This window comes from Callospermophilus lateralis, chromosome 11, assembly GCF_048772815.1.
Source record: "Callospermophilus lateralis isolate mCalLat2 chromosome 11, mCalLat2.hap1, whole genome shotgun sequence".
Classification (NCBI taxonomy): domain Eukaryota; kingdom Metazoa; phylum Chordata; class Mammalia; order Rodentia; family Sciuridae; genus Callospermophilus; species Callospermophilus lateralis.
In genome coordinates this window covers 32,428,703-32,445,676 of record NC_135315.1, presented here as the reverse complement: position 1 = coordinate 32,445,676, position 16,974 = coordinate 32,428,703, and the positions used below count along the sequence as shown (strand labels likewise).

The 16,974-nt window shown below is 39.0% G+C and overlaps 1 protein-coding gene and 1 non-coding gene across 3 annotated transcripts in view; one reads left to right on the top strand and one right to left on the bottom strand.

Annotated features, from left to right (window-relative positions):
- Rnf43 (ring finger protein 43) overlaps positions 1 to 16,974 on the top strand; it is a 59,682-nt gene that overhangs the window by 16,700 nt on the left and 26,008 nt on the right. The gene's annotated exons all lie outside the window — the stretch shown is intronic.
- LOC143411153 (U6 spliceosomal RNA) lies at positions 268 to 374 on the bottom strand. The gene has a single exon (XR_013092845.1). It is a non-coding gene; the product is annotated as a U6 spliceosomal RNA (small nuclear RNA).

Here is a 16,974-nt window from a genome sequence, read left to right as displayed (position 1 = left end):
TCCACTTGCCCTTTTGATGGGTTCTGAGTGGGAGAAATTTTTAGTAAGAGCCCTCTCAATCATACCTCGCATTTACAAAACGGGGCAAATAAGTCATCCGTGAGTACAGAGCTGAGGATTAAGCCTCTTTCATATCAAAGGAGCTGGGGTTAGCCTGTGATTTGCCATGGAGTTCTATATTGAGAAGAGAATTGTGATGGGCTGAGACAATGGAGTCAGGTGCAAGGGACAAAGAATCTTCCCCTGGGACATCTTCCAATAGGATCAAAAAATATGGAACGCTTCACGAATTTGCGTGTCATCCTTGCGCAGTGGCCATGCTAATCTTCTCTGTATCGTTCCAATTTTAGTATATGTGCTGCTGAAGCGAGCACTTGAGCTCTTTCTTATTCACTTAATTGCTGTCAGAAAAATCACCACCTGTGAGGGTTATTGATTTAGACCCAGTAAACTTATTTGGTATTAGCCTAATATAACCATCTAGATTATTTTTTTTGTAGCTAAAAAGATAACACTTTAGGTTTAGGATTTTGTGGGTCAAAGGGCCAATTGAATGTTGCCATAATGTAGCCCAGGGAGCCTTAGTGGCTTAAGAATGACTAATAGTGGATGACCTCTGGGGTAGGAACTTGGGTTCTCTTACTGCCTTGCTTTGCTGTGGTGAATCACTTGCTTACCCTGGACCTTTGTACATGTGACCATTCTACATTGGTAAACCCATCAGTTTCCTTTCCCTTTTTGAAGTTTAAAGTATTTTTTAATTGCTTCTAATCCAAAGCAATTGCTCTCATTGCTGAAGCTTTATCTTGCAGCCATGTTTCTAAGAAGGCTTAGAAGGAAAGGAGTTCTATATTGTGACCAGGACTAATTGACCCAGTTCATTTTACTGTGCTGGTCCCAACATGTTCTTTGAAGCTCAGCAGCTTGGCCCCTGAGACTCCTGGGTCCCCATCTGAGAAGAATTGAATCAAAATGAGAATAAGCCAAGTTTTAGTCTTAGTACTTATCAAATATTTGTGAACCTGACATAATTTTCAGGGAAAGATCATCCCTTGAATTATCCCAGAGACTAATATTCCACAGTATAAAAAAATCTGTATTCAATGTTTTATAACTTTACCAATTTGAAATCTGTTCCCCAAATAGGTAAATAATAGGATAAAAGTAATTACGGTTTTTCTCATCTTTTTACTTACCTGTTCCCTGACATGATTAAACACACATAGCTTAGAAGAATCTTTTGGAAGCAAACTCAATTACCATTATTATCCTTTCAGCACTTGTATGGTGTTATAACTCATTTCAATCATCAGTGCAACCCAGTGGGAGTTAGGAGACAAGCTGGGGTGGGATAGAGATAGAAAGGGGCAAATGTTTTCCCTTTTATCGGTTTTGGGTAACATACTCCTTCTCTAAAGACACTTGGGGAAATCTTTTTTCCCCCCAAGGCCTAATAAAGATTAGTTAGAGATGTCTGCAAAGCATTTGAAGCTCTTTGAAATAAAGGCATGGATAAACACTCAGTATCACCATCATTATCATTACCAAGGAAAGCTCAGCATGTGATGTTTGGGGTCACTTCCAGCGGTCTTGTTTGATGTTCATGATTCCTATTTTGACCTTTACCTCTTGATATCTTTATACATTTATTGAGGTGTGTTGGACAAAGTCTTGAGATCCCAAGCAATAGGGCATTAAGAATGAATGACTGTTAGCCTCATTTCTGTGGATGGAATTTCTGTAAACGTCCCCTCCACCCATCTTTAGATACCCTGTTTTTCCAGTGTGGCAATCCTGGTGGCTAATTTTGTATCTAGTCACCTGATTTTACTTCTCATTCTATTTCATATCTGAGAAGCAGTGTTTTATAGGAAAATTTTCAGTAAATAAACACTAAAGTAACTAGAGTTTTGTTTTGTCTGAACTATGCTTATGAACCAGAGATAAAGAGAAAAAAGAAGATATAAAGAACCTAAAACAACAGCATCAACAACACAGGAACTTCCTTGGAACATTATAGGTTCAGCCCCATCTCTTTAGTATGTACATTAATTCATGCTAAAAATGACCATAATGATAAAAGGGAGGTTATATACAATATGATGTATTTTGGCAAGGAAATGCACCAGTACATTTTAGAAAGAGTTTCAGCAATGCAGATTCAATTTAAAAGGACTTGCTGTTTTTTTGGAAGGGTAAGAAGTCACAACTTTTATTATTCTTTTTCAAAGATCGGTGCTAATCACAATTCTCTATTCCCTGATTGGCAACTGTATTTGACTTTTGTTTTGTTTTTATAGTGCTGTCATCTAACTCAGGGCCTCAGGAATGCTAAGCAAGCACTCTGCCACTGAGCTACCCCAGCCCTTTTTCTTTTTTGAGACACTCTCCATATGTTACCCAGTCTGTCCTTGAACTCCAGATCCTCCAACCTCAGCATCCAAAGTAGCTGAGATTATAGGTATGCCACCTCACCCAGTGTTTTAAATTTTCAATGGCTATCCTACAATAAAGTTTCCTTACAAACACACACAAATACACACTCACACACACACACCCTTCTAGTTTTTCAGTTGAGTTTATTGTTGTTGCTGTTGTTTGTTTTTTTCCAATTCCAACTCTAGTTTCTACACCCCTACACATACAGGTTTTTGTTTGGGTTTTTTGTTGTTGTTGTTGTTTTTTCTTTATGGTCCCCTCATAATTTTAGTTAGGAGAAAATAATCAAATCTAACCTCTTCAAAAACTGACTTCTTTCCATTTTAGCATTGTCTAAAATTCAGCATATGCAATCTGTTTATTATTTTTCTTGTTAAGTTTTGCTGCTTCTCACTCTTCAGTCATATGTGCTATCTTGCTCTGTAAGAATTTTAACCTACCTAATGGCCCTTCTGTTTCTTGTCTCTCATTTTCATTTTGGGGTCATTTAAAAATCTTTCCCCGATGGTGAATCAAATGTTTCTTTCCATTATGAAAACATATCATTTTGGTACCTTCCATATTATATTGATCTTGTTTACATTGGGATTTTGATGATCAGGCCTTTTCCCTTCTCCTCTGTATACCGTGTCCTCCATATACCATACCAAGTTCATTTTCTGAGTTTCAATAAATGTTATAAAATAACCATCATTTTGCTGGATAAGTTGGTGTGTTGCTACTGTTATTCACCAGGGACAGTTCTCTGCATGTTACCCTAAGAGGCAACTGAGCTGCGTGCCCGGCCACGTGCTGACAGCTGTGTCTTCCCATTAGAAAAAGATCCTTTTTTTCACTCCTTATTACATGAAAGACTACATTTTCAAGAAAATCACAAAAAACAGAAAGTGAAAGAGAACTGAAATCACAGTATCTGTGGTTTTCTCTGTCATTAAGGGTAAGGCAGCTCTCTAGATGATTTTATTGTAATATATTGTTGAAATGTTTATAGTCAGCCTTTTGCATTATGTTTAGAAAGTAGTTCCTGCATCATCTAGAAAACTTTTAGCTAGAAAAACCACATTTCTTTTATTTATCTCAAGCTACAGAAAGTGTGTGATCTCCCCCAGCCCATAGTAACACTTAAAGTGAGGGAGTAAGTTACATGATCTTTCTTCCAAAAGTATTTATCAGGGCTGGGGTTGTAGCTCAGTGGTAGAGTGCTTGCCTAGCATGTGTGAGGCATTGGGTTTATTCTCAGAACCACATATAAGTAAATAAAATAAAGGTCCATCAACAACTAAAAATTTATCAGATTTTTTTATTGTATAATTTTCTGATTTCATTTTCAGATTTACTTGTGAGGGGACTGTGACTAAAAGCAATATGAAAAACCGTCCTTCTTAAAGAAGGAATAATAACATAGCTCTTGCTATGATAGCAGGTTTGGATGCATCTTACCATGGAACTAAATCTCTGATCAGAAATGACTGAGGTGTGTGTATGTTTAGTTAGAAAACATAATATTGGCTGGGCGCAGTGGCACATGCCTAATCTCAGTGGCCTGGGAGGCTGAGGCAGGAGGATCACAAGTTCAAAGACAGCCTCAGCAATTTAGTAAAGCACCAAGCAACTTAGTGAGAATCTGTCTCAAAATAAAATATAAAAAAGGGCTGGGGTTGTGGCTCAGTGCTCAAGTGCTCCTGGGTTCAATTCCTGGTACAAAACAAACATCACATTGGATTGCCTCGTATTGACTATACTCTTTCCATAATCTTTGGATGGGTAAGTTATGTTATGACGACCTATTGGCTGTTGCAAAGCCATTACCTTACTTTTTCTCCCAAAGGAATTTCAGATCCTGTTTAATATTTGCTAGTTTTGCTAGGTACCAAAGGAAGAAAGAGGTTGTAATGGTAATCTCATGAGGAAGGAAATCAGTGTTTCTTATCTGTTTTCCATATATTGTCAATCTGTCCAAGCGAACCTATTATATGGAAAACTGATAAGGAACTTTGTTTTTCTCTTGATATACTTGCCTGCACAGCACCAAGCCCCACTTTGAAGAGCCCTATGGCAGAGTTTCAGTTCTCTAGATAAGGTAGAATATCTATAAAATAGCTGAACTGAACTATTGTGCCTTCATAGATTTTTTTTCCAACTCAGTGAGAAGAGTTGGGCAAATGAAAGGGGGCTATTTTTTCCCTTAAAATTCAAAGACATAGTTGGTATTTCATTTCTACCAATGTATCAAGAGTAGCCCACTTACTGGAGAGGTTACAATTACACTGTACCCTTCCTGTTCTATTCTCTGAAATATTTGTCTAGGTGGCCCTTGCGCTTCCCAGCGAATCACCTACTTGGGTTGCTTTAAACTTTTACAAAGTAAGGGTTCTAAGCAGTGGATAGTAAATACTCCACAAGTGTGCTCTCCTCCACCCCATGTGAGGAAGATTGTTGAACTGTCTTGTTTCTGCATATTTCAAAAATGCAATTAGGTCACATTGTGGCTCACTTGACTTCTTGTTTCTGATAATAACTTTCTAAATGATATCTTTCCATTTGTACCCAATTCAATGCTTTACTTTTTTTCATTCTATCTGATATCAAGACATTGATAAGCTCCAGACATGTTCTGTTCCTTCTTTGAAACTGTTTTCTAAAAGAATATGGACCCGGATTCTAAGGTATTTTCTGGAATTTCTTCTAAAATTACCATCAATTAGTAGGGTTTCTTTTATAGTTTTACCTATCAACTCATATTCTTTTCACAGCTTCAGTGCAAGCATGATTTCTGTTTGTATTCTGAAAGTCAAACTAAACTCTAGTTCCCAAGAGAGAAGAGTATCCCCAGTAGGGAATGTTGAAAGTGCTTCTCTGAAGCAACCCAATAATACCCAATTGTGTTCTATTGAAAGCATGCTCATGGGTTCTATTCAAAGTGAATGCACATGGAGAGGTGGGGTATAGCTCAGTGGAGGAGCATGTGCTTACATGCATGAGATCTTGGGTTCAGTCCCCAGCAACAAAACCAAAAGCAGGTAAATGCACACAGGTCATGGTGTGTTATAGAGCATATAAAGCATTACAGTGAATGTGAAAAATCAAATCAGGTTAGGGATCTACACTGTAATCAAAATGGTAATGTGAAGTTCAATTCCTCCTCAAGGTAGGTAGCCTGAAGAATAGTCTTTTAACATAAAGGCCTATCTCCCACTACACAAGGTGGGTACCCCTGCTCCATAATAGCAACATTATCCAGCAAGTTAGGACAGGAGAATCAAACAACCATATCCAACTGAAGCTGCAAAGGATGTTCAAGGAAATAATGTAATGATGATGATTTTATTCACATTATGGATAAAAGAGCACAAATTTCATTCACTATTACCAAATTCTCCTTCCCTTCCTCCCTGCTTCCTTCCTTCCTTCCTCATGTTTTCAAGTATGCTAAGCATATACTCTGACACTGCTATACCCTAGCCCCAAATTTTCTTGTGAGGGCATTTTGTGGTAAGTTGTATATCTTCAACATAAGACCTCGGATGGAAATTAAGAAACCATATATTCCCTCCTTAGATTTTGAAGAGAAATATTTCCCTTTAAGTTATTGTAGTGATAATAATTTTGGTATAAGTGTGCAATTATTTTATATATTGACTTTAGATTTATATGTCTTAATTGTAGGGGCTGCCACTTATTCCACTTTCAAATGTATTCAGATGCCAATAGGTACTTAATAAAGAAATCATAAAAACCCCTAATTGCCTTTGGAGTCCATAAATTAGTATATAATTAAATAACAATTAGACTCAGTGTCCCTGGGTTAAGTGCTCTGTAATATTTTTGTTTCCAAAAAGCTTTTCCACTGTTATGGGTGATAAATCTACATTTCTGTCATAAGCTACCTGGCTTCCCATCATATCTCATGATTAATACTCAGTCTATATTTGTATGAAAAGCATTTTGATAAATCTCAAACAGATGTCATTCAGTCTCTTGGGACTCACCTCGATAAAGAGATGTTTTCTTAGCTCTGCCTAATTTTACTTACTATTATTTTTGAAGTCTCCTATTCTTTCCTGGCATGAAAGTGATGTTCTTTTATATTTTATGCATTGCCCTTGGAAAAAACAATATATTCTCCTCCCTCCTCTATCCACTGCTCCATAATATTAAGTCCATTCTTCCAGATCTTCTGTCTTCGGGGTTGCTTGCTATATCATATAGTATAGATTTCGGTTTCATCTCAAGGGTCCTCTTTTCCTACCCCCATCATCCTCTAGCTGCCAGCTGCAGACTCTTAGCTAAACCTCCTAGACTGCTTAGAAAGGAATCTAGTCCTGCTGGCCCCAGGGCTGACCTTGACCCTTTCCTCAGTCCTGAACAGCCCTAGAAACTCAACATCCTCAGCACCTAATTTATGCCTGATAGTCGGACTTTTTTGCTCTGGTCTAGGGGGGAGGGGAGGAGAGAACCAAGGAAGGAGAACACACATTCTGAACACTCCTCCTTTTGTGTCGGCATCTCTGTGAGGTGCTTTGGAAGGACTCCAGCCAGGCCTGGAAGGGCTCTTTGATACTATCTGACGGGTGGGTAAGAATTTCAGGCACCTGGCCAAGATACACATTGCCTGTAATCGTTAACTCAGTCTGTAAACAGTTCAAACGGCACTGAGAGGCCGTCAGTTATTACATTAGAAGAAGCCTTTCATCTCCTGCTCAGGAGCCAGGCGGCCAGTATTGGCTCCCAGTGTGGCTATTGGAGGCATAGTGCTCTGTGCACAGCCATCAAGACCCAAGACATGCAGGGACATAACAATGGAACCTGCTCTAAATGACTGACTTTCAAGCTTTAAGCTTTGGAGCAATAACTAAATCGTTAATTTCCTTTTGTTTTGTACCTGGCTGATGCTGGAAGGGAAAAAAGGAAAGGGGGTGGGGCTGATCAGGAATAAAACAGTGGGGAAGGAATTAGAAATCTCGTTTTTCAGCTCAATTTCTCCACCTATGTTCATGTCTGAAAGTGTTGCCACCTTAACCCTCATCCTCCCATTCTGTCCCTTTATTTCACATTGATTCTTTGTAAGTTTGGTTCTCCGGGTTCTCCATGTCTCCAGTAGCTTTACAATTACTCAGTATTCCTAGGGCCTAGTGGTGCTGGGTCTTAGAGAGGATCCAGAGGAGCAAAAGCTAAACACTCCTGCCTGCAAGGTGCTTACTAACTGAGACCTTAAGATAATATTAGATATATACTAGAGATAACTCCATCAAAGAGTTTATAATAAGTGCCAAATAAAGTATACAATGAGTTTATACAGTGGTTCACAATACAGAGAACAGCAATGTAAATAGGGGAAATGAGAAACTCCTTTCCATTTTGTGCAAAAAAAATTTGTTTTTTCAGTACTTTTTTCATTAATGTCTTTTCTTTCATGGTCCTTATCCCTTTTCTTCTGCCTTTTTGTAATGCAGATTACTAATTTTGCTGAGCAAATTTTGAGTGTGCTCAGTAAACAAAATTATTAAACTTGTTTTAGAATATAGTAGATGAGCTAGAATTTTACAGAGGTGGAATTATGAAATATGCCCTCCAAGTATTCTGGAACCAAAAGATGGTGCAGGAAAACCAAGCATAACTTATTCTGAGCATCTTCAGTGCAGAAGACTCTTCTGATTGTGGTAGGGGAGTACTGGAGAAGGAACCCATGGGCACTGTACCACTAAGCTATACTCCATCCCTTATTATTTTTTATTATGAGACAGGTTCTCACTGTGTTGCACAAGCTGACTTCATATTGGATCCTCCTGCCTCAGCTTCCCCAATAGCTGGGATTACAGTTGTGTGCTGTGTACCCCACTTCTGATTAATATTTTTAAGAATGTCAGATTCATTGTTGCGAAAGCATTTTAGTCCAGATAGCACAGGATTTAGTTTTTGAACTTTTTAAATTTGTTTTCAGTGCTAGGGATTGAACCCACATGTGTTAGGCAAGTACTTTACCACTGAGTTGCACTCCTGGCCATATGCCACAGGTAGTAAATAAAAGCAAAATAAAATCCTACCTCACCTAGTATTCCAAGACGATTCTTCCCCTTTAGAAAATAATATCTTAGCTTCGCTTCACTTTCTTTGAATGAAGGAAAATGAATTCCATGAGACATCCTTCCAGGAAAAAGAAATGAACTGCTTTTGATAGCTTCAGTTCTGATCTGAAGCCTTCTTTTTCCTTTGTTTATTTTCCATTTTGCACAGCTCTCTGGGTTACCTTTTCATTCCTTCTTCCCCTTTTGGACTTGAAGTTTGTTTCTTTGCCACCATCCAGGTTTTCTTTGTTGATTCCAAATGTGGTTTTGGAAGAATATGGATTCAACAAATGAGAAGACAGAGGCTTTCAGTCCATATGTGCTCTGATTCCATTTTACCAGTTTGGTGAGGGTGAGCAGGTATCCTTTCTTTCTTCTAAGATGTCTACTTCATGGAAAAAGTGGTAGCTCAATCTTGAAAAGAAATTAGGGCCACAGATATGTATAGCTCAGTGGTAAAGCCTAGCATGCATGAGGCCCTGAGTTTGATCCTCAGAACCCCCAACCCCCACATGCATGTGTTACCTCATAGTTATATAGTAAAATTGTGGAAATACAGAATTTGTAAGGTACTCTTACCAGAAAACTTTGAGGCATGCTCTCTGATCCACTCATTTCAATGCCATGCTTAATTGCAAGTTCGTTGACAGGTTTAATATGATGGGGAGATAATGGAGGAAAACCTTCCTCTTGTATTTAAATATAGAGACTTTCTTTTCTGAAGTGATCAGCCTTGAATTTTGGCTTCCATCCTGGTTGCTTTCCTTCTACATGTAGTAGAGAAAGTGCCTAGAATTGTTTTGGTCCTGCTAGATCACTGTTTCAAAAGTTTCATGTGTCTCACAACCAGTTTTGGAAGGTTTGCTGAATTGCAGGTTGCTGGACCCCACCCCCAGAATTTCTGATTCAGTAAGTCTGATGTGGGACCTGAAGATTTGCATGTCTAAAAACTTGGATCCTCCTGCCTCAGCCTCCCTAGTATCTGAGTTGGATTTTGGCTGTGTGTGTGTGTGTGTGTGTGTGTGTGTGTGTGTGTGTACGTACCAGGGATTGAACTCAGGGGTGCTCAACCACTAAGCCACATCCCCAGCCCTTTTTTAAAAATTTTACTTAGAGACAGGGTCTTGCTGACTTGCTTAGGGCCTCGCTAAATTTGAACTCTTGAGCCTCCTGCCTCAGCCTTCCAAGCTGCTAGTATTATAGGCATGTGCCACCTTTCCCAGCTGGATTGTGGCTTTAATGTCTTTGAGTGAACATTTGGTTATGGGAGACTAAGTGCAGCCTGAAGTTCAGGAGCCTATAGCTAGTGGCCTGAGGCTAGATCCTTTACCTACAGGCCATTAGACAAATGACTTACTGACTCTTTGAAGCAACTAATAGCAGGTGAGAGCTTGCATTAAGAAAAACTATTAACTGGGCTATAGAACTAAAAATATGACATATGGAAAATAAAACCAATGCTCTTGATCCGTTTTAAAGCTATCTTCAAAGAGATTTCCAGTCTGGCCAAGCATGGTGGCACATACCTATAATCCTAGCAACTCAGGAAGCTGAGGCAGGGGGATTGCAAGTTCAAAGCCAGTCTCAGCAACTTAGTGAGACCCTTGTCTCTAAATAAAATATTAAAAAGGCTGAGGATGTGGCCCAGTGGTTAAGCACCCCTGGGTTCAATCCACAGTATAAAAAAAAAAAAAAAATTCCAGTTTGCCTTGCCTTTAGGAATTTCCATTTTTCTTCTTTTCATTTTCTGAGGCCATTGAACCTCTTAGGTTGTACATTAGATTATGTTAGAAGCCAAGTGGTTTGAGTTTCCCTCTGGCATAGCAGGCCTCACAGCATCATCCCTTCTGAATTTATTGTGGTGGGACCAGCTCAAATGAACCAAGAGCCACAAACTCCACTTTTAATAAGTTTCATTTATTCAGTCATTTTTAACTTTTTCTAAGCATTTTTATGTTTTTTAGTAGCAGTTGGACATAGTACTTTTATTTTATTTTACTTTTTTAAAATTTATTTTCATGTGCTGCTGAGGATTCAACCCTGTGCCTCGCATATGCTAGGCGAGTGCTCTACCACTGAGCCACAGCCCAGCTCTTTTTTCTAAGCATTTTCATGTATTAAACCTAACATTTACAATGCTACATCAATTGATCTGTATCTGAAGATATACATACTGTATGACAAATTTGTATCTCCAGCTCTGTCTTTTCATTCAAACTCCAGTTCTTATTTCAGACTTACTGCCTATCAGACTTAAATTTCATCTCTTATTCAGTATTCCCAAAACTGACTTAAATCTCCCTGCTCAAATTTGACTTCATTTCCCAGTTTTTCACTTTTGTTAACGCAACATCTTTTTTTTCAATTCTTCAGGAATAATACTTTAATTCCTCCCTTTCCTTCATCCCTGTAATTCACTCTGTCAGAAAGTACTCTTGATGTTTCCTCCATAATTTCTGTAACTCATCCCTTCTCCCTCTTATTGATACTATCAGAGTTCAAACCCCCTAGATTTTTGGCACAGCTTTCTCCTACTACCAGTTTTTTTCTTCATTCTTCTATAGTTTTATTCTATAATATAATCTTAAAATTTTTTGCTTCAAATGCAGTTTTGATTATGAGCTCCCTTTGCTCAGGCACCTAAGGTGAATCTTTTTTCACATATGAGAGCAAGCTCTAACTCTTTATTTAGCATGCAATTCCTTCATAATGTGACCCTACCTTGGCTCTTCAGACCATCTTTGCAGACAGATCTGGTTTGGGTTAGATAAGTTGTCTTGTACCTGAAAGATTTGAGAGAAACTGGTCTAAACCCTTAATTTCTCCTTCACTTGGTCTCTTGTTTCTGCTTAAGACTAAACCTCGGAGGTTCCAAAAATTCATTTCACAGATGCCAGTGGAACAGATGCTGCTTATTTTATGTGACTATTTTTCTCCTATCCAAATCCTGTCCTCTTTAAAATCTAGCTTAAGATCCATCCCTCCACTACCACCATCAATCCCAAAGAAACTATTGGCTGTACCATGCAATGTGACATATGATAATCTACCATTTTCTATCACCATTTAATTTGTGTATATTGTATGTATTATCTCCTCAATAAGACTAACTCCTGGCAGAACCCAAAACAGTTTTAGGAAGTAGATGCTCATCAAATATTTGCCAACTAAGAGGCCATTTTTCAGGTCCATACTGATATACCCATGAGGAAAGTCTCTATGTATACCTACCCATCATCCTGCTCAGTGGTAATGTCAAGTGAATTCTCTTATCTTAATGAGGAACACTTGGGAACCATCAATCTCTGTTATAAGGAGTTTGGAGGAAATTTTAGCATCTGTTATTTTAGAGGGAAAGATGGCTCCAGAAACAGGTCTGATGATGTCCAGGCTAAGAATCAACTTAGTGACAGACAGTAGTTAGGTATTTGGCTAGGAAGGGGGTTCAGCCTTTGATGTATTTCAGGTAGGTGTTGGCTTAGCAATTAGATATGCTGCTGCCTTCTGAGGTCAGCCTACCTGAAGACAAAAGCATGGTCTGATGACAGGGTGTTACTCCTGTGCCTGAAGAACTCATTTATAGGCATCTGCACAGAAGTACCCACCCGAACAAACACTAAGAAGAAGCAAAGGAAAGTGCCCTAAGCGTAGTCACTGTGTCAATAGAAATATCAGATAAGGTTTTTATGAAGGGGGGTGTGGTGAGGGGAAGAGTCGATGCACCTGTGGTTGGTGATTCAGAAACTTGGTGCCATATTATATGGCACCATGAGGCCACCTTATGTTCCAGCCACCCCATAGTGGCTGATGTCATTTAATTACCCATTTGCTAACTGGGCCAAGAGGAAATGTTTTGGATGAAAGCCAGAGTAAGGTATACTTAAATCTTAGCTTAGCCACCTTGAGAACCTGTGGAATCAAATGGCTCTCTGGATCTTCTTTCTACAGTAGTGAAGCCATTGTCGTTGTCAGACTAATAGAGATTGATTTCTGTAGATAGCATACAATTTGTCTTTCTGGTTCCTAAATTAAGGAAGTTCTCATTTAAATGTATTAAAATGGGTTTCTATGGCTCATACAAATTGCCACCTTATGATCTCCAGTAGGAACAGGTTCTAGACAATTCCTGGTGGCTGAACTAGGACTGAATTTAATCCTATACCAACTTAGCCTCTCTGTGAATAGTTTGAAACTTTGATCTCCCTCCAGAGATTATTTCTAAAGTGTGTTCAGTGTGAAATATGAATCAATCAAATGGACTCTTGGGAAACCAAAAGCTCAAGCTTTTAGTATTAATTCAGCACACATTTATTGATTGTCTGTTATGTTGGAGCGTTCAGCTGCGTGAGATATAAAGACACCAAGGAAGTGAGAAGTGCTGTTCAATAAAAGGATACAAGCAAGAAGAGATTTGGGGTATTTTGAATGAAGAAGAGATTGTTCATGAAAGAGGTAGCATATAAGGTTGTTTTTGAAGGCTAAGTAGGATCTTATAGAACAGGAGGAATAGGCACTCCAAGAGAAGGTGAGAGAATAGTGAGGAATACAATTTGGTTTGAACAGGCAGTATAATACCTTTTGGAGGGAAGTGGGGATAAAGCTGCGAGATAGAGGGGAGGCAAAGGAACCAATACTTTTTGAGTACCTACTATGTGCAGGAACCGCTGATACTTTATGTCATTTAATTTTATCTGTACACTGATTTTTGGGTAGATAGTGGTGGCCCCATTTTAAAATTAAGACTTAGCTAGCTTTGGAAATGACACAGTTGAAGTGTGAAACCGAGTCTATTGATGGTAGAGTCAGTGCAGGGCATTAAAGCCTTCATATGAAAGGTTAAGGAATTTGAATTTAATTCAGAAAATAGTTGATATTCAAACAGGACAATGTGATAGTGCTTTGTTAGGAAGGGTGTTCTTGCAGTGATATATAAGGAGCTTTAGAATGGTGAGAGACGAGAGACTGTTGTAATGGTTCAGACTCAAGACACACAGCAAAGGTAGGTTTTGATAGACTAGTGATTAGATACAAGGAAGAGGAATCCTAACTGAGGTGCTCAGCCTGAGTCTCTAGAAAAAATGGTAGAGCCATTAAGCACAATAGGTAAGTCGACAGGGGCTATTGGTTTAGTATGGCAATACTAAACCAAATCAATTAGGTTTGGTATATTGGAGTTTGGTGTACCAGTAAAACAACAGAAATAATATCTAATGGGCTTTTTTTTGTGTGTGGGGTGGGGTTGGGTGGTGGTAACTGGGTACCAGAGATTGAACTCAGGGGCACTTGACCACTGAGCCACATCCCCAGCCCTGTTTTGTATTTTATTTAGAGACAGGGTCCCACTGAGTTGCCCAGCACCTCACTTTTGCTGAGGCTGGCTTTGAACTCCTGATCCTCCTGCCTCTGACTCCCAAGCTGCTAGGATTACAGCCTGCACCACCATACCCAGCAGACTTTTTAAAGAATAAGAGAATTTGACTTTAGAAACCAATTTGATAATCATCATTGGAGGTATAAGAAACCCAGAAAAGAGATAACAGATTATTAGAAAGCACATATATATTTAGATGAAAGGGAGAGGAAGAGAAGAAAGAAGAGGCAACAAATAAGGACAAGTCAGATAGGTGAAAGAATTAGTAGAGCATTGTGTCACCAATGGTAATTGACGAGAAGCAAGAAAGTGGTAAATTATGGGTCACAGTAATTTAGGGATATTTGTCTTGCTTCAGCATCAGTCCCTTTCTTGGGAAACAACTGACACCATGAAGTTCAAACACATTCCTTTTTCTCTGTTTCAATCCTGTTTATAGAGGAAATTAGGAATTCAAGTTGAGTTTTTCTATTAACAAAAATGTGTTTGGCAGTCATATTTTTAATTTAAGCTAGTGAGAGTTCTCAATTTTATTGCTAGCAAATAAAGTAAAATTTTGCAGTCTTTTATTAAATCATTGCAGGTTTAGCGCCCAAGAAAGCTCTTATAGTTTCGGTGCTTCTGTTCTTTAACTCTGTGTGTCAACTCTCTCATCATTAGACTTAGTATAGAAAATTCATGCCTAGAATTTCAGGTCACAAGACCAGTGTGCATTGTGTTGTCTGGTCAAACCTCAGTTAGCTAATTTGTGAAATGGGTGGTGCTAATAAAGGGAGAATAAAATAGCTAATGAAGGATTATAAAGCACTTTGCTAATATAAAATGCAACATCAAAGCTGAATAATAATCTTAATTTAGGGCAAAGGGTTCCATTAGCAGAGTAAAAATAAAAAGGACAAAGGGTAGTGTTGCTTTGTACCTTGATAACAGTGTACAAATCAAAAGTGCTACTATTGATCCTCATTGCCCTGTGAACTCTCAACCCAGGAATTTGGCTCCCCTCCCTAACTCTCTAAGTACTTTCCTTTCCCACTCAGTCTGGTGATGCCACCTCCCTGAATCTCCTGACAGATGCAAACAGGAACTTCTGTTCAGCAGAGCCAACTTGATAACCGAGAAGATTCCTCTACCATTTATCAGCACTTTGATTATCTTTTTGTATCTCTTACTCTCTATACTTAGCAAGAAAAATAAAGAGGTTTGAGCAATTAGGAAATAACAAAGGGCTCATAGTCCACAATGTGCATGTCAAGGGATGTTTGGAATATTTGAATATCTACCCGCCTTTGGTGTGAGGTAGCCCCCACAGTAGACAAGAGAGCTAATGGAGCCACTGGGAAGCTGAATGGAAGAAGGGTGATAGAACTCTGGGGCCTTAGACACATCAACTCTTCAGGGCAAAATGGATGGAGAAAAGAAATCTAATGCATCTCTCATTTCACCAAAGGTAAGAAAAAAGACCCACTCAGAAAAAAATATGGAATACTATTAAGAGTGTATTGACTCTGAGTGTTCCCAGAACTTTTCCATGCAGATCACTGGGCCAAGTCCTCATAAAATCTTGGTAGGGATTGAAGTTCACTTGGAGACACTCAGCCAGCACTATGGCTTAAAGCCAGTGGGGAGCAAGAGTTTCTTTTAGTCAATGCTAGAGGAATTTTTTTTAATTGGTTTGAATAGTCTCTGAGTGGCTTCTCCCAAGAAAGTGCTTCCCATCAAATCTGGGAGATACACAGAAAGACCCAAAACGACAAAAGAGAACTTCCAAAGCAATATAGCAAGAGTAAGTTGGTCTACCCATTCATTCCACAGTCTATGTGCTCTGCTCTGTGAATTTGCATGCTTATGTATTTTTTTGACAAGAGGCCTAAAGACCCTTGTGCCTGTGCGTACGTACACACAACTAGAGGTTTACAGTCTGATTCTAGTCTCCTGAGAGCAGGAACCATCCCTTTTTGGGTGGTGGTGGTGGTGTGAGGCTATTGCTTTCTGCCCCCTTCAGGATTATGCTTGATTCAGCACATTGATACTGAGGGAGGACAACAGAGGTATAATTGGGCCTGGGTTATTGAGCAGGATGGTTTTCCTGAAAGAAGTGAGCTTTGTTCAGAGTGATGGAAGAAATTTGTGCATGGTGGTAAAAAGGAACAGAATTCTCCTTTATGATGAGGTAAAAATTGTGTCAAGCTGACTTTAAATATGAAGCTTACCAGGAGTCTGCTGAAGGTTTCTGAAGAGAAAATAGCGATCTGGAAATAATCCTATCCTGGTCAAATGACAAGACAATCACCAAATTTACCTTATCTCACATTTGTTGTTAAAACATATAATTCACCATGCATTTTTCTTTTTAAACATCTGCTGTGTACCTGGCATTATGTGAGTGATGATGAAGACTTAGTCCCCAACTTCAAGGAGCTTTGGATCTGCTTAGCAAGAAGGAGGAAAGGACTAATGTTTTATTAAACATCTACTAAAACCCAGGCATTCTTCTGAGGAAATGGACAAGAGGGTGGGTCATAGTAAAACACTGATTAACAATAAAGTATCATTCAAGAATTTTGGATAGATGGCTTGGGGGGTCTATATGGGAGAAAGGGTTTAATTATGGGAACTGAGGGCAGGTCAGAGGATTAGAGAAAGACCCTGTCTGAGGAGCTAAGACCAAAAAGAGATAGAGAGCTACAGGATTGAAGATTTTGGAGTCTGGCTGTCAGGGCATAAGAGAGGTACCTTCCTTGCCCCTGTTCTATAGAGTCAAGGAAATAGGTAAAGGCCCCTGGAAAATCAAAAAGGGAACTGAGCACAGAACAGAACTATTCTCCCACCATACTTTTTCTCCTAAGAACTAAGTGTCTTTCTGGTTTCATAGTTTTTCATGCCCAAAATTCTACCACAAGAGACTGCTTTTTAGTTTCTATGTGCTCCGAAGATGCTACTAGTAAGAATTACTAAAATATTCAAAGGATGGAAATACCAACTGGTACCAATGCCAAGATATCCAGGCACCCTCCACAGCCCAGTGAAAAGCTGAGCCCCAAATGGCCACCCCTCCCAGGCTTTCCAATGCCATCTCTCACTTTTTCTTTTATCCCCTGC